The 22101-nt window shown below is 36.9% G+C and overlaps 1 protein-coding gene across 2 annotated transcripts in view; it reads right to left on the bottom strand.

Moving 5' to 3' along the window:
- Positions 1 to 21791, bottom strand: part of CLCN3 (chloride voltage-gated channel 3) — a 120247-nt gene extending 98456 nt beyond the window's left edge. For both annotated transcript variants that reach the window (XM_037831002.1, XM_037831005.1), the window contains exon 1: positions 21314 to 21791. The gene's annotated coding sequence lies outside the window, so the exon portion shown is untranslated. The remainder of the gene's footprint in view (positions 1 to 21313) is intronic.
- Between the last annotated feature and the right edge of the window lie 310 nt (positions 21792 to 22101).

Below are 22101 nucleotides of genomic sequence, written 5' to 3'. Positions count from 1 at the left end.
CAGCTAACAGAGGTTTTCTGGACACCACTGGCCATCCTCCAGTGAAGGTACCCGATTGTTGCTGCATTACCTTGGACACTTTATGGCCTTAAGACTGCAACTGTGTAACCAAATAAACCCCCTTTATAAAAGCCAATCCATTTCTGGTGTTTTGCATTCTGGCAGCATTAGCAAACTAGAACAACTAACAACTCTGAAACATCTAGACTCCAACCCTGTCTTTAAAATGATAGCACCCCACTCTGTTCCAAATAAATTAAACTCAGGCCTATATAGGTTATTTCTATAATTCAATACCCTAAAAACAAAAACAAACTATTCCTCTTATTAACTCAGAAACCTATAGAGCTGGACTATCTGTTACAGTAGGAAGCCACTAGCCACATATGACTAATGAGTCCCTAAAATGAGTCCAGCCCAAATTGCGATGTACTTTGAGTGTAAAATATTCACAGGCTTTTTAAGATAATATAAACTAGAATGTCAAATATTTTTGTTACTAATTTTTATATTGATTGCATGCAGAAATAATATTTTAGATGTACTGGGTAAAATGAAATATATTATTAAAATGAATTTCACCAGTTTCTTTTTTTTTTAATGTGGCTACTAGAAAATTTAAAATTACATAAGCAGCTCACATTTGTAGCACACACATTAGTACTGAACAGTGCTGCTATAAAATATTCAAAATTCTATAGCAGCATAAAGGAAATAAAACAGCAGAAAATCTGGTTGAAACTTTTTAGGTTCCAAACTAAGTTCCAGGCTTGCCACAAAAGACTATTTCTACAACACAGCAGTTGAAATTTTGTATATTTGAAAAAATAAAATAATGCAAAGTCATCTTTTAAAATTATGTGTGAATATACGCATACATATATATACACACACATTCACATATTTTTTTAAACCATCTCAAAACATTTTAACAGACATGCAGTAGCTTGTGAACATACATGCAAGGTTATGAGGATTAGAAATAATCTATGAAAATCTCCATGGATAAAGCCTGGCCTACTGCAGTAAATTTCTAAAATGATCTAAGTACGTTGCCTCTCCTCTCCACCACCTCCCCACCCTTCAGATCTCTGCACTGAAGCCAGAATGGTCTTTTCAAAAAGCATGGCTGATCAGTAATCCCTCCCCATCCAAAGTATTAAGATATTTTAATCATTTCCTACAGCTCTTAGGAGACAAACTCTTTAACATGGCAGACAAAGTCCAATGTGGTCTGGCCTCCACCTAGTTAGTTCACCAGCTTTGTTTTGTAGCATTTACTTGCTTGCAGTACTACAGACTCTTTAATCTTTCATTATCTCAGCCCCACCAGGCTCTTTCCTTCTTCTGACCTAAAGCCTTTGTTGTTTCCTGTGCCTAGAACATATCCTCTTCTCTTCACCTAATTAACTCTTCCACTCATTCTTCAGATCTCACATCAAGTATCCCTTTATTTATTAAACAAACTCTTAAGCAGAACTTACTATATGCTAAGAAATATTCTAAGCACTTTACAAAAATTAACTATTTTAATATTTGTATTAAATAAAATCACAACCCTAGGGCTTAGGTACTATTATTATCACTGTTTAATAGATGAGAAAATTGAGCCACAAAGAGTTTAAATAACTTGCCCTAAGTCATGCAGTTAGTAAGTTAAGACTCCCTGACCTCCGTACTACCTAGATTAAATCATCCTTGACCCCCTCAAATTTTCTCCTTAGCTCTAATAAATATATATCTCCTCTATAGCACTTATCACAGTTGCAATTTTTCATTTATTTATGTGATTATTTGGTTAATGTCTTCTCTCCTAGAATGGTGCATGAGGTCTGGTACTGTGTCAATTTTGCTCAACACTGCATATTCAATGGTTAACATAGGACCTGTCACATATTAGGTGTTCAATTAATTTTTGAATTAAACTTTCTTATTTTGAGGTAACTGTGGTTTCAGATGCAGTTGCTATAATAAGTAATAGAGAGATTCCATGTACACTTTACCCAGTTCCCACCAATGGGAACATCTTGCAACACTATAGTACAGTATCACAACCAGGATACTGGCATTGATATAGACAAGATCCAGAACATTTCCATCACCACAAAGGTCCCTTTGGTTGTCCTTTTATAGCCATACCCACTTCCCTCCCACCCCCACCCTCTTCTCTTCTTAATCCCTGGCAACCAATAATCTGTTCTCCATTTCTATAATTTTGTCATTTAAAGAATATTATATAAGTATAAATGGAATCATACAGTATGCAACCTTTTGAGGTTGGCTTTTTTCACTCAGCCTAATTCTCCAGAGATTCATCCAGGTTCCTTGTGTATCAATAGTTCTTTCCTTTTAATTGATGAATAATATTCCATGACATGGATATATCACAATTTGTTTAACCATTCACACAATGAATGACTAAAACTGTTATGAATATTCATGTACAGGGCTCGGTTTGAACATAAGTCTTAATTTCTCTGGGATAAATGTGTAGGAGTGCAAGGGCTGAGCCATACGGTAGTTGCATGTACAGTTTATCAAGAAGTTGCCAAACTTTTCCAGAGTAGTGCTGCAGAAGTCAAGGACATACCTAGCGATCATCTCCCAGCCCTCGCATACCCCTCTCCTTTTCTTTGTGTGCAGGTATTTTATGTTTCCATTCAACCCTGAGTAGACATTGGATCTAATGGAACTGCCTGGCCAAACAAGCAGCCTTAGCAGCTTGCCAGTGAGGGAACTCTGTACAAAGATTGCATGATACTCCCACTGGGGTATACAAATAATCAACACTTAAACGGCACAGGGTCTCTCATCTCCAACGTGAAGCAGGACATGCAGAGTTGCCATCCACTGACCCTGATACAAGCAGTTGGCCTCCCTGAGACTGGCCATGACAGGATCTCTTCCCCTGCTCTTTTAGACCTTCTGTGCTCTGTAGGTAATAAAGCAGTCATTTTGCTGAAAGTTTCTGTTGTGTGTAAGCCTGTATTCCCAGTATGCACCATACAGCAACAGCTTCACAAGCAGCTATACCATTTTACATTCTCACCAAAAACGTATGAATAATCCAGTTTCTCCGTATCCTTGTCAGTATTTGGTGCTGTCACTACTTTTATTTTAGCTATTCTGATAGGTGTGTAGTGACATCTCATTGTGGTTTTTTGCACATCATTGTTGAAGAAGTTTTATGTGCTTATTTGCCATCTGTATATTCTCTTTAGCAAAATATCTCTTCATATATTTTGCCCATTTTTTTCAAATTGATTTTTCTTTAACCGTTGAGTTTTGAGAGTTCTTTATTCAAGATACTAGTACTTGTTCAGATAAGTAGTATACAAGTATTTTCTTCCACTGTGTAGCTTGTCTTTTCATCCTCTTAACAGGTCTTTTGTTAATTTTTAATTTTGATGAAGTCCAGTTAATCACTTTTTCCTTCTATGGGCTGTGCTTTTAGTGTCTTGTCTAAGAATTCTTTGCCTAGTCCTAGATCCCAAAGATTTTCTCCTCTTTTATTCCAAAAGTTTTATAGTTTTACATTTTACATCTGAGTCCATGATCCGTTTTAATTTTTGTATAAGGTGTAAGATTTAGGTTTTAGAATCTAATTGTCGTTCTCTTTTCTTTTCTTTTTGGCCTATGGATGTCCAATTGCTCCAGCACCATTTATTGAAAACTCTATCTTTCCTCCATTGAATTGCTTTTACATCTTTGCCAAAATCAGTTGGGTATATTTGCATGGATCTTTTTTAGGATCTTCTGTTCCCTTTCATTGATCTAAATGTCTATACCTATATCAATAATACACAGTCTTAATTACTATAAGTATAAAATAAGTCTTGAAATCAGTTAGATTTCTTTATTCTTATTCTTCTTTCTCAAAATTGTTTTAGCTATTCTAGTTCCTTTGCCCCTCCATATAAACTTTAGAATAATCTTGTTTATGTCTACAAAAAAAGATTCATGGATCAATTAATATTTATAATATGAATAAATAGTCTATATGGATGTTGAATGAATGGTACGTCTACATAGATGTGGTCTGAGAACTCAAATTCAACTAGAACTAAACTGAATTATTATTTGCCCCAAACTTTCCTGTCATCCTTCCTTCCTTATCTTAGTTTACAGGATACTATCTAGTTAGTGGCCAAAGCTAGTTTTCAGAGTCATTTATTAATTAATTCAATAACCATTTACTGAGCACCTAATATGTACTAGTCACAAAGCCAAGTGCTGGAGTAATGAATAAGATATAATCCCTGTTCTCAAGGTACTAAGGGTAACAGATATAAATAAACAATTACAATATTGTATGATAAACACCATGTGAGAGGCATTTGATAGCACTGAGGAGTAAACAATGCTGCCTGGGAAAAAATCTAGTAAACTAAATAGATTCAAAACTTAAATGAATGAGGATGAGTTAACCAGGCTAACTATGAGGTGAAAAATCAATACAGGTAAATACACTAATTAAGTGCAAAAACACACAGAAGCAGGGGACTCGGGCAAGATGGAGGCATAGAGAGGAGTGGAAGCTAAGTAGTTCCCCTGGAACAACTACAAAAAACCAGAAACAACTAGTAAATAATCCAGAATAACTGCGGGGGGACAAACGAGACCATCCATTCATCATACACCAACCTGAATTGGGAGGAATGCCCGAGAACACAGCATAAAATCTGTAAGTAAAACCTGTGGATCCAAGTCGTGAGACCCCCTCCCCCATAGCCCGAGCTGCGGAGCCGTGTGGTGCCACAGAGAAGCTCTCTCCCAGCAAGTGAATACAGCTCAGCTGAGCTCCAACTGGGGTTTTAAGCAGCGAGTGTGAACTGCTCACTACAGGTACGCAGCCCCAAAAAACAGACAGAGGCTTTGGGTGACGACTGACCTGGGAGAGCAGGAGGGTCGCCTTGGACCGGGTCTGAAGGGGACTATCTGTTTCTTTTTCAGCTCAGTGGAGAAAGCCCCAGTCATTTTCAGTTTCCAGGGCTGTGACTCTGGGAAGGGTGGAGACACCACAAGCAGAGAGTGAGACCATTGAAATGCTAATGACCTCCACCTGAGGGGTCTGTCTTCTCTAGGAGGAAAGGGGTGGGGCCCTTTCCATTCAGAACCAGACCCCAGAGCCTGGGGGAACATGGCCACACCTCCTCACACCAGTCAAGAATTATAGGCTAACAGGCGTCACCTGCTGGGCAGAAAAGCACAGTGACCTGAGGCATCAAAGGGTGGAGCAATTTTCTAAGACACACCTTCAGGGAAACCAGATACTGAATATTTCTTCCTTCTGGGAACTGAGCCTGTTCTGGTCTGGGAAAACCTGATTTGGATAACCAAGGAAACCATGCCTAGACAACAGAAAATTACAACCTACACTAAGAAAAACAAAGTTATGGCCCAGTCAAAGGAACAAACGTACACTTCAACTGAGATACAGGAATTTAAACAACTAATGCTAAATCAATTCAAAAAGTTTAGAGAAGATATTGCAGAAGAGATAGAGGCTGTAAAGGAAGCACTGGACATGTATACGGCAGAAATCAAAAGTTCAAAAAACCTACTAGTAGAATCTATGGAAATGAAAGGCACAACACAAGAGATGAAAGACACAATGGAAACATACAACAGCAGATCTCAAGAGGCAGAAGAAAACACTCAGGAACTGGAGAACAAAACACCTGAAAGCCTACATGCAAAGGAGCAGATGGAGAAAAGAATGAAAAAATATGAGCAACGTCTCCGGGAACTCAAGGATGAAACAAAGTACAATAATGTACGTATCATTGGTGTCCCAGAAGGAGAAGAGAAGGGAAAGGGGGCAGAAGCAATAATAGAGGAAATAATTAATGAAAATTTCCCATTTCTTATGAAAGACATAAAATTACAGATCCAAGAAGCGCAGTGTACTCCAAACAGAAGAGATATGAATAGGCCTACGCCAAGACACTTAATAATCGGATTATCAAATGTCAAAGACAAAGAGAGAATCCTGAAAGCAGCAAGAGAAAAGCGATCCATTACATACAAAGGAAGCTTAATAAGACTAGGTGCAGATGTCTCAGCAGAAACCATGGAGGCAAGAAGGAAGTGGTGTGATATATTTAAGATACTGAAAGAGAAAAACTGCCAACCAAGAATCCTGTATCCAGCAAAGCTGTCCTTCAAATATGAGGGAGAGCTCAAAATATTTTCTGACAAACAGACAATGAGAGACTCTGGGAACAAGACACCTGTCCTACAGGAAATACTAAAGGGAGCACTACAGGGTGATAGAAGACAGGAGTGCGTGGTTTGGGACACAATTTTGGGAGATGGTAGCACAACAATGTAAGTACACTGAACAAAGGTAACTATGAATACGGTTCAGAGAGGAAGGTGGGGAGCATGTGAGACACCAGAGGAAAGGAGGAAAGATAACGACTGGGACTGTGTAACTTGGTGAAATCTAGAGTATTCAACAATTGTGATAAAATGTACAAATATGTTCTTTTATGAGGGAGAGCAAGCAAATGTCAACCTTGCAAGGTGTTAAAAATGGGGAGGCATTGGGGGAGGGATGCAATCAGCATAAACTAGAGACTGTAACTAATAGAATCATTGTATTATGCTTCCTTTAATGTAACAAAGGTGATATACCAAGGTGAATGCAGATAAGAGGGGGGGATAGGGGAGGCATGTTAGACACTTGACATTGGTGGTATTGTCTGATTCTTTATTCTACTTTGATTTAAGGTTATTTTTCCTTTTGCTGCTTCCTAGCTGTCATTTTTTTTTTCCTCTTTCTTTTGCCTCTCTACCTTCTTTGACTCTCCCTCCTGCCTTGTGGAAGAAATGTAGATGCTCTTGCTTAGTATGAGCAGAATGTTCAATTAGGATGAACTTAAATGTTTGGAAATGAACAGGGGTGTTGGTAGCAAGACGTGAGAATAACTAACAGTGCCGAATGGTGTGTGAATAAGGTGGAAAGGGGAAGCTCAGAGTCATATATGTCACCAGAAGGAAAGTTGGAGGTCAAAAGATGGAAATGTATAAAACTGAATCCTATGGTGGGCAATGTCCATGATTAACTGTACAAATACTAGAAATCACTTCATGAACCAGAACAAATGTATGACAATACAATTAGAAGTTAATAATAGAGGGGCATATAGGGAAGAACTATATACCTATTACAAACTATATACTACAGTTAGTAGTATTTCAACATTTTTTCATAAACAGTAACAAACGTACTATATCAACACTAGGAGTCAACAATTGAGGGGGGTTGGTTAGGGATAGGGGAGGTTTAGAGTTTCCTTTTCTTTTTTTCTTTTTTCATCTTTCACTTTATTTCTTGTCTGGAGTAATGAAAAGTTTCTAAAAATTGAACAAAAATTAAGTGTGATGGATGCACAGTACCCGGGGGCAAGTGATTGTACACTTTGGATCTTTGGATAATTGTATGGTATCTGAACAATCTCAATAAAAATGAAAAAAAAAGAAAAAAAAAACACACAGAAGCAGAAAATAAAAACTGCTTAGGCAGCTTACATATGAAGTAAGGGTCTGCAGAATAGTTGAAAGGTAGACACAATTAAGATCATGAAGAGAAGGACTCTAATGTCATGCTAAGGAACTTACACAGTCATCTACAGTCGTGAAGAACGATTAACAGTTTTAAAAAGAGAAACCACATGTTAAGATACGAATTTTAGAATGCCAACGTTAGCACCAGTGAAAGATAGATTAGAAGGGCAAGAGACTGAAGGACTAAAGGAGAAGAGTTAGGTGAAAGTAGATGCTTATGGAGTAGCAGACAAGATTTTTGAGAAATATTTAAGAGAACTTGGTAACTAATAAAAAATGTAGAGAATGGTGAAGAGGATGACATCTAAGATGTTTACTAAAGTTCTGATTTGACCAACTGATAAAAAACAGTTGGAAAGAAACAAATTTCAGGCATTTCAGCTTGAAGGACTCAAGACCAGAGTGTTCTTTCCAATCTTAGGACTACACATCCAGGCTTTAGTTTCTATTCAAGGTCAGACTACAATAAAGCACAGGGTTACCTTCAGCATATCAATGCACACCAACCTAGCCCTAAAACCACAAACACCAAGCAGCACACCATCTCAATGGTGGGTGGGGAGAAGAAGGAAAATAGGAACACCCTGATCCTAAAGTAGAAACAGAAAACAGATGGCTAAGGGGCTCATTCCTGAGGAAGGTAATCTAAATTTTCAGGGCTCCCAAACAAACTTTTTACCTCTTATTAGGGAGACAGGGTAGGGATGAAGACAATGGCTAAGTCCCAAAGGTCAACTATCTGACTGGCTTGTAAGCTAAACAGAAAAAAAAGTATTTTCTAGGTGAAAGGAAAAATAAAAACTCTCAAAGATAGCAACTAGAGATGGAACAAAAGTCAAAAATAAAAATGTGACAATGAACTTCAACATAATTACTCATTCATTTACTAATGTTTATAGAGTAGCTACCAATGTAACAGAAATTATAGCAAACATAAACACAATTTTTACAGTATTAATGCCATCATATTTGTACAGGCTATAGAGCTTTCAGTAAACTTCAGTATCAGTTACATGCTGTCATCAAGAGGGATGTCATAATATTTTCTTATAATTTAATAAACATAATTACATATTATATAATCCCTATTATAAAAATCAGTACATAACAGATGCCACAGAAGACACAATAATTGTTTTAAGAGCTTTGAAAAAAGAGCACATCCAACTATTATTTGAATGAGAAGCCTTCTTTGGAAAAGACACACTTGAGTTGGATCTTAAAAGGTAAATAGGATTTTATGGGATAAGATGGGAGGAAGTTACCTGAGTATGCATGAGTCAAGCTATGGAGCCAAAAGAGCAACAAAAAATAATTGGAAATGAGCAAGTATATGCACAGAACACTAATCCAGTAAAGGGTTTTATGGTCAAATGAGTTTAGACAATAAAGCATATCCTTGTCCAGAATTATAATGGTTAACAGGATATGAAAGTTTCTTGAGAAAATCTATAGTAAACATTAACTTCATAAAAAATTTACAAAAAAGTTCTTTTTTTATTTTTTTTAATCAGGGAATGGTTCCTCTATCCCATGTAATACCTATTAGCATGCTATAGTACTAATATTCCTTAGAATATACTTTGGGAAATGCTGGCCTAATGCACAAGGCTCATGTTAGATGAAATAACAGAGAATGCTAAAAAAGGAAATCAGAGCATAATCATGAAAGAACTTGAAAGCCAGACTAAAGGAAGGTGAGAGGGTTGGGCAAAAGAACGTTACAAAGTTGTGTTCTGAGAAGAATAAAAAGGCATTTGTGTAAGGATTGAAGGCAAGGATACCATTTAGAAAGTTTTGGAACTGTTCCAAAAAGAAATACCAAAGGATCGAAAGGCACAGTAAAAACAGAAAATAACTCATAAATTTGGGGGTCATAAGAAAGCAAATCAACAGACCTGGATTTAGGGGTACTAGGAAAAGGTAAACATCAACAACTCTAAAGATTGTGTTTGCTCTTGTTTTAATGAAAGGACTTGATTGTGTCTTTTATAGAAACTATTAATAAAAGAAGATACTTAAGAAGGATGCAGAAGGGGAAAAGACGGGCATGTTGCATAGTGATGGCCCAGAGTATCTGGATAGAAGTACCTGTGTAACAGGCAGTTGGATCCTCTGGCTTCCCATTGGAACTATATGCCATATTCTTTTTACCAACTGATTTCATACTGGGGGAGAAATCTTATCTTTTCATTTTTTTCTATCCAAGTAATTAAAAAGTAAAAGGAGAAGAACTGTGGGAATATAGCAGAGTAGGAAGCTCCAGGAATCAGTCCCTCCTTCAAATCAACTATTGAACTGGCAGGAACGGTCTGAAACTATTTGGAAACTCCAATGTCTAGTAGAAAAATGTGCAGCATCCAGGGAGGACTGGTAAGAAGAGCCTGGTAAACTGCAGTAAATACCAGTGAGTTCCATCCTCCATGCAGCAGATATGATCCTCCATACCCCAGCCTCATGGCGGACAGCACTGGGAACTGCAGCTTGGGCTCTTGGCACAGTTTGCTGGTGGCAGAGAGGGACATAAAGACCTAGTCCTCCAAATTCTAGGCATCTGATCACTGATCACTGCTTTTGATTAGCTACTTTAGATTGCTGGGGGCCGGCTCTGAGGGCAGCCATTGTTCCCACTACTCTTGGGCAAAGGTAACAAAGGAATCCTAAAACATTAACCCTCCTCAAAGCTACTGAGAAAACAGTTCAAATGCTGCATTAACCAGGCAAGTGCTGACTCAAGAAAAAAAACAGCTTCAAAAGCCACAGAAGAAGCTCCTGGTGCCCTGGACCACCCTTCCTTCAACCTTAAAAATGCAGGATGGAATCTGTTTGTATTCCCTTTGTGAGTCCCTGTCTCTGTCCCAAGGGAGCAGAGTGGCCCCTGTATGCATACTGGGGTGCATATGTATCAGTGCTAATCTATCAGGTAGAAGTCTGAGGGAATGAGGCAGGGCACTTGGCTCAGGCTTGCCCTTCCAGAGTTTGTCCTGAGGGCAGAGAAACAACTTGCAGACAGCTGGGACAGCTGAAAAATAATTAAGTTGGAGTGGCCTGGGGAAAAGCACTACCTGCATTAAATCACACAAGAGAGCACCCAGAAGGGGAGTGAAAGTCTGTTTCAAAGAGTAGAGGGGCTGTTCACTCAAACTCCTGAAACTGTAAAAGGTGAATTCCTAAGGCCAATACCAAGCAGAAGCCCAAGCAAAGAAGCAAGCTCTATGGCTCCACCTGGGCTCAGATAAGCCAGCAGACCCTGCACTTCCCATTTGCTTTGGACTGATCTTGATAGGAGGGCTAAGCTCTGAAGGGGACCACCAGTCAAAGCAGAGGCAATTTGTATAGAATGCAAAGGCTGCTTTTTGCTTCGATTTGTTTGTTTTAATTAGCTCCTGACATTCAAGAAACCTCTGTCATATCACTAGCTGGATACAAAGTAAAGCAACAGAAAGCTCAGGGACTAAATCCCAGAGTTAACACTTTAAAATATTAAAATATACAGTGTGCAACAAAAATTACAAGACAATCAAAGAAACAGGAAATGATGGCCCATCCAAAGAAACAAGATAAAAATCCAGACACCACAATGAATAGGACCAGACTTTGGACATACTGGACAAAGACTTAAAAAAATGATCCACAATATGCTTGTGATGGTTAGGTTCATGTGTCAACTTGGCCAAGTGATGGTGACCAGGTGTCTGGTCAAGCAAACACTGGCCTAACCGTTACTGCAAGGACATTTGTGGCTGGTTAATAAACCATAAGGCTGGTTTATTAAATCATCAGTCAATTGGCTGCAGCTGTGACTGATTACATCAACGAAGGGCGTCTTTGGCAATGAGAGAATTCAATCAGCTGGATTTAATACAATCAAAGACTTTTAAGCGAGAAAGATAGAGGACCTTCATTTCTTCGTCGGCTAGCCAGCAAAGCATTTCCTGAGGAGTTCATCGAACACCTTCATTAGAGTTGCCAGTTTGCTGCCTGAAGAGTTCATCAAATACCTTCACTGGAGTTGCCAGTTTGCTGCCTGCCCTCCAGAATTTGGACTTGTGCATACCCCCAGTTGCGAGAGACACTTTTATAAAATCTTATATTTATAGATATCTCTTGTTGATTCTGTTTCCCTAGAGAACCCTAACTAATACAATGCTGAAGGAGATAAAGAAAACAATGGAGAAAGAACTAAAGAATATAAGGAAAACAAAAAATGAAAAATAGGGGGATATCTTTGAGATCCTCAATAGGAAACAAATAGAAAGACTGGCATTGAACAACACTACAACTGAAATGAAAAATTCCATAGAGAGTTTCAACAGTGGCTTGGAGGTAGCAGAAGAAAGAACTAGTGATCTCAAAGACAAGTAAATTGAAATGATTCCAGCTGAGGAACAGAAAAAAAAGAGAATTAAAAAGAGCAAACAGAGCCTAAGGAACTAGTGGTGCACATTCAAGCACACCAATATACGCAGAAGGAGAAGAGAGAAAGAAGCAGAAGGAATATTCAAAGAAGTAATATCAGAAATCATCCCAAATTTAATGAAAGACATAAATATGCACAATAAAGAATCCCAAAGAACCCGAAACAGGATAAACTCAAAGAAAACCACCCCCAGACACACAGTAACTAAACTGTTCAATGCCAAGAATAAGGAGGGAGTTCTGATAGCTACAAGAGAAAAGTAACAAACTATGTACAAGGGAATCCCAATTAGATTAAGTGCCGATTTTTCATTAAAAACCATGGAGGCAAGAAGGCAGTGGGACAAAATATTTAAATTGCTGAATGAAAACAAATGCTAACCAAGAATTTTATATCTGGCAAGACTTTCTTTCAAAAATGAGGAAGATATTAAGACATCAAATAAACAAAAGCTGAGGGAGTTCATTACCACTAGACTTGTCCAACAAGCAGTGCTAAAGGGAGTTCTTCAGACTGAAAGGAAAAGACACCAGACAGTTGTGCCAGTTTGAATGCATTATGTCCCCCAAAATGCCATTATCTTTGAAGTAATCTTGTGTGGGCAGACGTATCAGTGTTGATTAGACTGTAATTCTTTGAGTGTTTCTGTGGAGATGCACCCCACCCAACTGTGGGTGCTGACTCTGATAGGATAATTTCCATGGAGGTGTTACCCCACCCATTCAAGATGGTTCTAAATTAAACACTGGAGCCATATAAATGAGCTGACAAACAGAAGAAACTCAGTGCACTAGGAGTGACATTTTGAAGAGGAGCTACAGCCAAAAGGGACACTTTGAAGAATGCACTGAAACTGAGCTTGGAGCTTCAGCTTACAGAGACATTTTGGAGACGGCCATTGAAAGCAGACTTTTGCTCCGGAGAAGCTAAGAGAGGACAAATGCCCCAAGAGCAACCAAGAGTGACATTTTTGAGGAGCTGAAGCCTAGAGAGGAACATCCTGGGAGAAAGCCATTTTGAACCCAGAACCTTGGAGCAGACACTGGCCATGTGCCTTCCCAGCTAACAGAGGTTTTCCAGTCACCATTGGCCTCCAGCAAAGGTATCCAATTGTTGATGTGTTACTTTGGACACTTTATTGCCTTAAGATTGTAACTGTGTAACCAAATAAACCCCCTTATATAAAAGCCAATCCATTTCTGATGTTTTGCATTCCAGCAGCATTAGCAAACTAGAACAACAGTAAATCAAAGCAGCATAAAGACATAAATCTCAGTAAAGATAACCATATGGGTCAATATAAATGGCAGTACTATTGTATTGTATGTTTTGGTATGTAACTCCACTTCTTACTTTTTAAAGGTGCTAAAATACAAATTCATAAAAAGTAATGATAATCTAAGGAATGGGCATACAATGTACAAAGATATAATCTGCGACAAGTACAAAAACAGGTTGGGGAACAGAGGGGTATAGGCACAGTGTATATGTATACTGTTGAAGCTAAGTTGGTATCAAATCAGATATGACTATTATAGATTTAGGGTGATAAATTTTAACCTAATGGTAACCATAGAGAAAATATCAGAAAAATATATCAAGATGGAAATGACAAGGGACTCAAAATAGTACAATAGAAAAAATCAAGTATATGTAAAAGTAGGCATTAATGGAAGAATTGAGGGTCAAAAAAGGTATAAGACTTACAAAGACAAAAATGGCAAAATGGCAGAAGAAAGTCACGTATTATCAGTAGCTACTTTTAATGTAAATGAGTTGAACTGTCCAGTCAAAAGGCAGAGAGAGGCAAAATGGGATAAAAAAGCATAACCCAACTTCACACTGTCTATAAGAGACTCAACTTAAATTCAAAGACATAAGTAGGGTGAAAGTGAAAGGATGGAAAGAATATACCATGCAAATGGTAACTAAAAGACCTGAGATAGCTTTACTGATACCAGATAAAAAGACTATAACTTAAAAAATTGTTATGAGAGACAAAGAAAGCTAGTATATACTGATAAAGGAGTCAATTCAACCGGAAGACATAAGTATAAACATATACGCAAGTAACATCAGAGCCCCAGAATGTATGAAGAAAATATTGACAGATTTGAAGGAAAAAATACTACTTCTTCTACATCAACAGTAGAAGACTTCAATACACCACATTCAATAATCGACAGGTATCCAGAGAATCAGTAAGGAAACAGAAGACTTAAGTAATACTCTAAACCAACTAGACTTAAAGAACACTTCACCCAACAGCAGAATACACATTCTCCTCTAGTGCAAATTGATCATGCTCTGGGATAGACCATAAGTTTGGTCACAAAAGAAGTCTCAATAAATTCTAAAATACTGAACTCATACAATGTATCTTCCCCAACACAATGGAATGAAGCCAGAAATCAATTAACACAGGGAGAAATAAAAAACTCACAAATATGTGGAAATTAAACAAGGTACTCTTACACAAGCAATGGGTCAAAGAAGACGTCACAAAGGAAATTAGGAAATATCTTGAGGCAAGTGAAAATGAAAAGGGAGCATACCAAAATTTACGGAGTGCAGCAAAGGCAGTGTAGAAAAGGAAATTTATAGCTCTAAATGCTTACATTAAAAAAGAAGAAAGATATTAAATCACAGATATAACCTCAAACTGAAGTATCTAGAAAAAGAAGAACAAAGGAAACCCAAAGCAAGCTGAAGGAAGGAAATAAAGATTAGAATAGGAATAAATGAAATAGAGAACTAAAAAAAAATAGAGAATCGACAAAACCAAAAGTTAGTTCTTTTAAAAGATCAATATGATCAACAAACTTATAGCTAGACTGACAAAGAACAAAAGAGAAAGGATACAAACAAATAAAATCAGAAATGAAAAGGGAGACATTAGTACTAAGCCCACAGAAATAAAAAGAATTATAACAGGATACTATGAACAACAGTGTGCCAACAAATTAGACAACCTAGATGAAATGGAAAATTTCCTGGAAACACACAAACAACCTACAGTGACTCAAAAAGAAATAGAGGCTCTCAACAAACCAATAACTAGCAAAGAGACTGAATCAGTAATCAAAAACTTCCCCGCAAACAAAAGCCCAGGACCACACAGCTTAAAGGGGGAATTTTACCAAACATTCCAAGGAGAATTAACACCTGTTCTGCTCAAACTTTCCCAAAAAACTGAAGAGGAAGGGAATACTACCTAAGTCCAAGAGGCCAAATAACCCGCATCATCCAAAGCCAGAAAAAGGTACCATAAGAAAAGAAAATTGCAGACCAATGTCCCTTATGAACATAGATGCAAAAATCTTCCACAAAATACTAACAAACTGAATCCATTAACACATTAAAAGAACTATACACACATGATCAATTGAGATTTATCTCTCATATGGAAGGGTGGTTCAAACTAAGAAAATCAATTAATATAATACAGCACATTACCAGAACGAAGAAAAAAAAAACATGATCATCTTAATTGATGCCAAAAAGCCACTTACCAAAATCCAGCACCCCTTCTTGATAAAAACACTTAGAAAATTAGCAAAAGAAGGAAGCTTTCTCAAAATGATACAGGGCATATACGAAAAATCCAAAGCTAACATCATAGTTAATGGTGAGAGACTGAAAGCTTTCCCTCTAAGATCAGGAACAAGACAAGGATGCCCACTGTCACTACTGTTATTCAACATTGTACAAGGAGTTCTAGCCAGAGCAATTAGGCAAGAGAAAGAAATAAAAGGTATCCAAATCATAAAGGAAGAAGTGAAAGGTTCCCTTTTTGCAGATGACATGATCCTATATACAGAAAATCCTGAAAAGTCCACAAAAAAGCTAGAGCTAATAAATGAATTCAGCAAAGTAGAAGGGTACAAGATCAACAGGCAAACATCAGTAGAGTTTCTATACACTAATAAAGGACCATCTAAGAAAAAGTCAAGACATAAATTACATTATAACAGCCAGTAAAAGAATGAAATACCTAGGAATAAATCTAACCAAGGTTGTAAAGGACTTGTATGCAGAAAACTATAAAACATTGCTAAAAGAAATCAAAGAAGACCTAAATAAATGGAATGGCATTCTGTGTTCATGGATTAGAAAACTAAATATTAAGATGTTGATCCTACCCAAAGCAATTTACAGATTCAGTGGAATCCCAATCAAAATTCCAACAGCCTACTTTGCAGAAATGGAAAAGTCAATCATCAAATTTATATGGAAGGATAAGGGGCCCAAAATAGCCAAAGCCATCTTGAAAAAGAATGCAATTGGATAACTCATGCTTCCCAATCTTAAAACTTATTACAAAGCCACAGTAATCAAAACATCATGGTACTGGCACAAGGACATTCATATAGACCAATGGAATTGTACTGAGTTCAAAAATCAACTCTTACATTTATGGCCAACTGATTTTTGACACGGGGGCAAATACCACTCACTTGGGAAAAAATAGACTCTTTAACAAATGGTGCTGGGAATGCTGAATGTCCATATGCAAAAGAATAAAGATGGACCCCTACCTCATACCACATGCAAAAATCAACTCAAAATGGATCAAATACTAAATATAAGAACCACAACTACAAAATTCCTAGAAGAAACACAGGGAAGGACCTTGTGTTAGGTAATGGTTCCTTAGACTTTATACCCAAAACAAGAGCAACAAAAGAAAAAAAAAATAGCTAAATGGAATCTCATCAAAAATTAAAACTTTGGGGCATCAAAGAACTTTATCATGAAAGTAAAAGACAAACTACTCAGTGGGAGAAAGTGTTTGGAAATCACAAATCTGATAAGCATTTAATATCCAGAATATATAAAGAAATTCTTCAATTCAACAATAAAAAGACAACTCAATTTAAAAATGGGCAAAAGACGTGAATAGATATTTATCCAAAGAAGATATATAAATGGCCAAAGAGCACATGAAAAGATGTTCAACATCACTGGCCATCACGGAACTGCATATTGAAACCACAGTGAGATACCATTTCACACCCACTAGAATGGATACTATTTAAAAAAACAGAAAATTACAAGTGTTGGATAAGATGTGGAGAAATCATTCACTGCTGGTGGAATGCAGCCGCTGTAAAAGACATTTTATGGGTTCCTGAGAAAGTGAGGTATAGAATTACAATATGACCCAGCAATCCTACTTCTTGGTATATATCCAAAAGAATTGAAAGCAAGAACTCAAATAGATACTTGCACACCAATGTTCCTAGTGGCAGTATTCACAATTGCCAAAAGATGGAATCAACCCAAGTGTCCATCAACCAATAAATTGATAAACAAAGTGTGATATATACATACAGTGGACTATTATTCAACCAAAAAAAAAAAAAGAAAAGTTCTAATACATGCGACAACATGGATGAACCCTGAAGACATCAGGCTGAATAAAATAAGCCAGACACAAAAGAACAAATACTGTATGATCTCACTGATAGGAAAAACTTAGAATAAGCACACTCATAGTGTCAGAAACTAGATTATAGATTACCAGGGAACAGGTTGGGGGTAGGGAATGGGGAGGTAATGCTTAAATTGTAGAGTTTCTATTTGGGACAATGTAAAAGTTTTGGTAATGGATGGTTGTAATGGTAGCACAGCATTGCAAACATAACTAATAGCTCTTAATTATATATTTGAATTTAGTTAAAAGGGGAAATTTTAGGTTTTATATGCTACTAGAATAAAAATTAAATTAAAAAAACCAACATAGTACTGTATAGCGCCCCCCCAAAAAAAAACCTTATTGTAAGCAATGGGATTTAATTAATAGTACAATTATTAATTGTTACATTAATTGTTAACAAATGTGCTACACTAATGAAAGGTGTTAATAATAAGGTGGTATATGGGAATTCTGTATTTTATGCATTATCTTTCTGTAAACCTACAATTCTCTAATAAAAAATACAGGCAAAACTATTTACTGATTAATACTAATTAACTATACATAATAATCACATCATTATTTCAAAGTCAATGGAAAAAGGAAATTAGGGATAAAATGCACACCTTTTGAATATCCTAAATATTTTAATTAATTTGAAATACATCAAACTAATGAAAACATAAAGGGCAGTATTTATATAGTAAAGCATTCATAAAAAAAAAAAACAAACACGTACCCATACAGATTTGAAAAAAATTAATTCCATAGTTCGAGTAATTCAGAGACAGACTAATCAAGAGTCATTTGGGGAAAAGAGAAGTAAAAATATGAGGAAAAAACAGATTAAAAACAACTACTATACCACAAGAATTAAATGTGGTCTACTGATTACATGAGCATGTGGGCAGAGTTCAATTTAAAACAACTCCTCAAAGTACCCAAATATTGAAATAAGCATAATTATCTTTGCTACAATGATCTGCTTTTAAACCGATTTTATGGGATTATTCTTCCTTTGGATACCATGCTTCATCTTCTGCTACATTTATGGTAGACATTACAGATAGAATTCAAAATCTGAAAGAATCTACTATACATTAGGGTTATTGATTTCTATCCGAAAAGTAGGCAAAATTATGAGCATTTTCTCATTTTGGTGATATAACATAAAAACTCAAAAATAGTATTCTACATAGAGATATTTCAGAGAAAATTTTAACTTACAACTTACCTCCATGAACCATGTGAACTGTCACAATAAAAGACTCATATACATAGGAACTGTGTTTTAAAAAGTAAAGGCAAAAGATCCAGATCAAACAAGGAAATAGGTGGAAGTGTTTGTTAATAGACCCATAGGGTATTGAGACAGTATGTAGTTTACACTAGAGCATCAAGGCATTAGGAGAGGATTTATTCTAATACAAATTGTTAACACAAGATATGACAACAAAACAATGAAACTGATTTCTCCAAAAAGTAACCCTACTTGTTTTTTTATCTTTAAGGTTCATTCAACTAGCTCCATGTTCAAATTGCTGTGAATTATATTGTGCATTTTTCTTCATAGAATTAACAAATGAATAACCCACTAAAGGAAACACTTCTGTACTCTGAAGAAAACTTTCTAGACCTACAAATTCTTTTAGAGCTCTTCAAAACGTAAATGATAGATTATTCGTAAAGGGAAAAAAAATATGTATACAAGGATAAGGCTCAAACTACAATAAGGAAGAAAGGTAAGACAATAATCTAATTAAAAGATGCAGTGGTAGACTGAAACTTTGGAAACTTGATTTTCATTATTTTAAGACAGAAAATATGTTCAATATTCCCATAAATTTAAGAAATATTTACTTAACTTGGTTCCAAAGTTCTAGATCAAATCTCACTACAATTCAGCAATAAAAATGGGCAGTTCCCCCACATGTGTTCAAACCCATTTTATATTTAACTGAACAATATTTATCTTTAGGAGTCAAAATGATTCATAGCTACAGTGTTTATTACATATGTGTAAACTGTGCATATAAAAAAACTTATGAAGAAAAGAGTTTATTTGAGCAATAGGATTATGCTTTAATTTTTAAACCACTATTTTCCAGAATTTTTGTCATGTTATACTACTTTTAAATAAAAAATAAATAAACCTGTGGTGCCATGTCTCTTATTCTGTTCCTCTAATATTTTGACCAGTGTAACTGGCAATATAGTACAGCCATTAAAAACAAGGCCTCTGAAATTACAACATCTGGCTTTAGTCTCAGCTCTGCCACTTACTACTATGGAACCTTGGGCAAGTTAATTAAACCCTCTGTGTCTCAGTTTTCTCATCTGTAAAATAGGAATAGTAAAAGTACCCACTTTCTGGGGTTGATGTGAAGATTGAGATAATCTACAAAAAGCACTTAGGACAGTCTGAAGCATGGAATGCACTCAATAAATGTTAACAATTATTATATTAAACTTTTTGGAAGCCTACTGACAAATTTGACTATAAAGTAAGCTGAAAAGTTCTACAAAGCAGTTATGATGACTAAAACCCACAGGATACTGCTTTGATATCTGACCCACTGGAGAGATCAAATCTGACTTCCTGAGTGGTTTGAAAGTTATCACCAACATGTCACAACAGGAAATGGAAAGCCTATCACCAACATGACCTGGAAAATAGCCAATTTACTAACAAAAATCCATAACCTCAGCAAATCTATTCCCATGAACTATATATCCAAAACAGGGTTTGACATTTACATTCTCAATGAACTATATATGATTGAAAGCATACATTAAAGCACGATTTTCAAGTAAAGATGTAGGTGTTATACATTCATATTGATTTCTTAAAGAAAATAATCTGGACTGTCAAGTAAAAAATCAAAGTCTTTGAGAAGTGTATGGGGGGGTGGGAGAAGGATGAATGTGATGGATTCTAGTTAGTGGCTGCTGTCACTAACCATACGTTATATAAATAAACATTCAATTTGAGAAAATATCTATAGGTCACACACATAGTTTCAAGCCATACTATATAACAAGAAAACAATCAGCAGCAGCACCTTTTAAGATGAAAGCAGACAATATATGCATAAGCACTGCAACAGCCGAATGTACTCTTGAATATACAGACACTATTTTCTAATGCTTCACAAAGGCATATAAGATTGACATCAGTTATTTCCATGTCGACCTCATCAAGAAAATAATCATCTAAATTAACTCTTTAGAGATGAGAGAAAAAGCATTTCTGGAAAGATTCAACAATTACACACACCACAACGATGCTGCAGTAACTGCAATGCACGGTCAGAAAAGTTCACATTTGCCGAACTGAACTTTTGAATTATTTAGATTAAAAAAAGATAGGGTCACGGTTGAAAAACTCATTTCTCATAAACAAGACACTTTTCCTCAAATGAAAGGAAATCGCATCGTCTAACATGCATTAAGTACACGTAATATGTTCTATTTCTGCCACATTTTTTAAAATGCCACACAAAGCATACTATACGGAAAATTAATTTGAGTCTCTAAGGCAATTTCTTGTCGAACAAGTTTAAGATCAAAACAAATATTACACATACACAAAAAATGTTCACCTATATATACATACAAACCAAACGATAGAAAAGCTGAATATCAACTTTAAATTTGAGCAAATTTAGCGAAAGTAAAATCCACTCTAAGTTCAAAATTAATTTCTGGAACCTACTTCCATTCACCCTTAAGGAAATGGGCGAAATTTTAAAGAATGTCCGAGAGTATACACAAAACCAGGTAAGTTTAACACAATGTAGGTGTATCTAAGAGAAACCAAGATGAGAGCCCTGGCCTCACAGTGGACCCAAAATCCGTGAACGTGACAGCTAACGAATATCCGCTCATACAATGCAACTCACCTCGCAGTTCAGAGGCATAGCAAAATCGGTGGCTGTTTTCTGCGCTGCTTTAGAATTCTGCATCTGTTTCACACCTAAAACCCAGCTACCCAGGGAACTTCACCTGAAGAAAGCTTGACAAACAACGAAAACTACCGCGATTTCAAAGATACCTGATGTTTTCTAATGAACAGGTTACGGAAATTTTGCCAGATGGGACTTTTTCTGTCCTCCTTTAAACACGGGAGCAGCATTAAGTTAAATCCTCTTTAGGGCCCAAGAGTCAACCTACTTCTGCCCCAAATTAAAAATAAAAATCTCCAACCTCACTTTCCTATTAAAAGACTAAAAACTGAATTCATGCTCCAACTAGAAAGTGAAGTAGAACAGCTTTCATCTACACAGCCCGATTCCCGGCCGCAGGCAGACAGTGAAAAAGGAGCTGTGGGTTCCGGACCCGACCAGCCCTGACCTACGGAAGCAGAAAGAAGCAGTAAGAGTCAGGAGCCCGACAGGTGCGTCCCTCGCGTCGACGCGTGACGTCAGCGCGTTGACGTGAACGGCCGTTCAGCGCCGACAACCCCGACACCTGCTCTTCTGGCTTCTATCCGGGCCGCATCGGTGCCTATTGGGTGGTGTGAGAACGATGGGCGGGCCGGGTCTGGAGCAGCCGGAGGAGGAGCGGGGCGAGCTGGAGGACATGGAGGGGAAACGGTGGGTGGGAAGCTCCTCCCGCCCTTTAGGCTGGCGATTAATCCTAGTTTACACACTGCTGTTTGGCTCTTTGGTCAACTCGTGAAAGGACAGGA

The sequence above is a fragment of the Choloepus didactylus genome, chromosome 3 (assembly GCF_015220235.1).
Source record: "Choloepus didactylus isolate mChoDid1 chromosome 3, mChoDid1.pri, whole genome shotgun sequence".
Taxonomy (NCBI): Eukaryota; Metazoa; Chordata; class Mammalia; order Pilosa; family Megalonychidae; genus Choloepus; species Choloepus didactylus.
Note: the sequence above shows the minus strand (reverse complement) of the source record. Positions and strands in the feature narration are given on the sequence as shown.